This window comes from Miniopterus natalensis, chromosome 2 (genome assembly GCF_054644295.1).
Source record: "Miniopterus natalensis isolate mMinNat1 chromosome 2, mMinNat1.hap1, whole genome shotgun sequence".
NCBI classification, from domain to species: Eukaryota; Metazoa; Chordata; class Mammalia; order Chiroptera; family Miniopteridae; genus Miniopterus; species Miniopterus natalensis.
The window spans coordinates 74,713,007-74,716,359 of NC_142082.1; the positions used below are offsets into that span (position 1 = coordinate 74,713,007).

General features: G+C 44.1%; 1 pseudogene; it reads right to left on the minus strand.

The window, feature by feature from the left end:
* Window positions 1-1,056: 1,056 nt before the first annotated feature.
* Window positions 1,057-1,783, minus strand: LOC107531345 (PRELI domain containing protein 3B pseudogene; annotated as a pseudogene).
* Window positions 1,784-3,353: the final 1,570 nt, after the last annotated feature.

Genomic DNA, 3,353 nt, shown 5'->3' on the forward strand with positions numbered 1-3,353 from the left:
GCAATTTCTTCTTTCAAAGTGAGTTCCTTCTTGAAGTTTACTGTAGCAGGGCAATTTTGTATATTTAAAAGGTGGCTCTTAGTTCTGGGGTTGGCCCAAGGCCAGATAGACTTCCAATATGTGAAAAGCTTTAAAATTCTTCCTTAAGGAAATTTAATATGCTAATATCAATTTCCAAGTACTTTTCAAAAATTGTTAATTTTTCACATAAATATTAGACTCCTTAAAACCAGTTATTTCAAACAACACTAATAATTTTGGATGATCCCTTTTATTTAGAAAACCTGCATCTCTTTGTTTTGATCAAAAGTCACACAGCCTTGCCCTCTCTGGTTTTGCTCAGTGGTTAGAGTGTAGGCCCGAGGATCGAAGGGTCCCAGGTTCAATTCCGACCAAGGGCGAGTACCTCAGTTGCAGTCTGGATCCCCGGCTCCTGTTGGGGATTGTGGGGGAGGGAACCAATCAATGTGTCTCTCACATCGATGTTTCTCTCTCTCTCTCCCTTCCACTCCCTATATGAAAAAGCAATGGAAATAAAATATCCTCCAGTGAGGTTTAAAAAAAAAAAAGCTTCACACAGCCTTTCTTCAGCCTATTAAAAAAACTACCTAAAATATAGGTGTATTTTTAATTTATTTTTAATTTTTATTATTTTTTAATATATTTTTATTGATTTCAGAGAGAGAGGGAGAGAGAGAGAGAGAGAGAGAAACATCAATGATGAGAGAGTCATTGATTGGCTGCCTCCTCCACATCCCCTGCTGGGGATTGACCCTGAAACCCTGGCATGTACCCTGACCAGGAATTGAACCTCGATCTCCTGGTTCATATGGCGATGCTCAACCACTGAGCCATGCTGGCTGGACTATAGTTGTATTTTTAAAATAAGAAATAAATGTATTGCCAACTAGTAGAGACCCATGGGGACTGGGTGTTGTATACCAACTTTCATCGTTATTTCTCTATAAATGCTGCTGCTGCCATCCATGTTCTTATGTTCCCTCTTGTTGAAGCTGTCAATTCTCCAATCTCAGCATTTAATTTATGTATGCATTACCCAATCCATTGCTTCTCAGCCTTTAGTAGCATTTGAACATATTGTACTTGCCATCAGTCCTTCGAAATAACTTCTGAGACTGACTTCTTTCACAGTGATTATGGATTTTTGAGTCAAAACAGTTTTTCTGGGTCCTGAGGATGTGGTTGGGACATTAGTCTCTCATTTATGGAAACCATATTTGTAAATGCAATATTAGAGGATTTAAGGTTCATTGCTTCTCTACAGGATCCACTACAGAATGTTTTTACACATGTTTTGGTTCTTGCTGCATTAATACGATATTTCACAATGGAATGCAGTCCCTACTCTGTGCTGGGAAGTCTATGGCTGTACAACTTTCTGGAGTGATCTATATATATATATATATCTGTCCAGTAGTACATCAACTCCAGCTACACTTGGGTTCTTAGGGTTTACATATTTCTGCATTGCAGCCATTGCGACAGTTTCCCATGGGTGGTCAAAGGCGTGCTCTGAAGTCTAGATTTTGGTGCTGGAGACCTGCACAGTGTTCCACCCTGAAAAGAGGCAGAGGCCACACCTGCCCCTGACCTGCCCTCCAGCCACCCACTGGCCGCTCAGGGAGCACACTTCATAAATAGGTGTGTACTCACATTTTGTATATACATAAGCAGGTAGAAAAGGAAACACAGAAAGAAATGTGCATATGTATATTATTTTCTGAATCATTTGAAAGTTGTAGACTTTACCATGAAGTTTCATCATGAAACTTCACCACTAAATACTTCAGCATGTGTCTCCTAAGAATAAGGCCATTCTCCTATATGACCATAATACAATTATCCCACTCAGGAACTTAAACTTGATACAATACCTTCTCTACTATTCACTACATATTCAAATTTTCCTAATTGTCTCAATAATATCCTTATTAACCTCCAATTTAAAGAGTATATAACTTCCAGTCAAGATGAAAGCATAGGTAAATGCAGTACTTACCTCCTCCCATAACCACATCAAAATTACAACTGAATTACAGAATAACCATAATTCAGAATCACCTGAAATCTGGCTGAATTAACTAGGGAATGAAAGAAGATGCCACATCGAGACTGGTAGGAGGGCCTGAGATGTGGATCAGGTTGGTCCCACACCTATGTGTGGCCAATAAAAATCAGGACAGCATGGCTGCAGAGGTCCCCTTGAGGAGCAAGGGGTACCAGCCCCACACCAGGCCCCCAGCCCAGTGTTCCAGAGCCAGGAAGAGAAGTCCCCATATCTTCTGGCTGTAAAAACCAGTGGGGAGTGTGGTTGAGTGAGACAGAGGGCTTCTGGAGTCCCAGGCAGTACCTCTTAAAGGGCTTACACATGGATTTAACTCCCTCTAAGCTCCAGCACTGGGTGAAAGGCACCAGAGATATATGGAGAGGAAGTGAATTGTCCGGCTTCAGGGGCCACTGTTTCTTTGATTGAGCCTTTCTCCCCACAGAGCCCAAAGGTAGGAGCCATATCTGAGACTCCATTGATCTGGCTAACATTGTTTGCCCTGCCCTGGGAATTCCCTGAGGCCCCACCCCACCCAACTTGGGGGCCCACCCAAGATGTTTCCAGTGGTTTTACCTTAGGAATGGTCTGTCTTGGTTCAGGCTTCAGATTTTCCTAAAATCTCTCAAACAAGCATCGGGTCTCAGCATGCCCCATACTTCTTAAGTGGTCCCAGGCCTGGCACTAGCAGCAGCCAGCCTTGGTTCACAGCTTGGCCTCGCCTGGGCATCTCCAAGCCCAGTACAAGTAGCAACCACCATCAGATCGCATTGTATCTCACGCCAGGTGGCTCCAGGCAGAACACAGGCAGCAGCTGATCTTGTCCTGCGCCTCCTGGGAGGCCGTTGAGCCAGCATACACAGTGGACAGCTTCAGACTTTGTGGAAGCACCAAGACATAACACCTCCACATGGTGGACTCAGCGGGCACCAGATCCCCACTAAAGTAAGCCCTGCTCTGTGGGGTGGGTTACTGTACGCTGATCCTCCAAGGTAGTCGGTGGTTGCAGCCAGTCTTTGCAGCTGATTGGCCTGGGGTAAATTCCTCCCATTTACATGCCAATAGCAATCAAGGCTCAACTAGAAGAGGGGACAGTATACAGTTCACACAGGGGGTACACTTCGAGTGCCTAGCTTGGGTGATTGGGGGGGCTGTGCCACTGGACTCTCAGAACACCTACTACATTAGGCCACACTACCAAGCCTGGGAGATGTAGCAGCTCTACCTAACACACAGAAACAAACACAGGAAGGCTGCCAAAATGAGAAGACAAAGAAACATGTTCCAA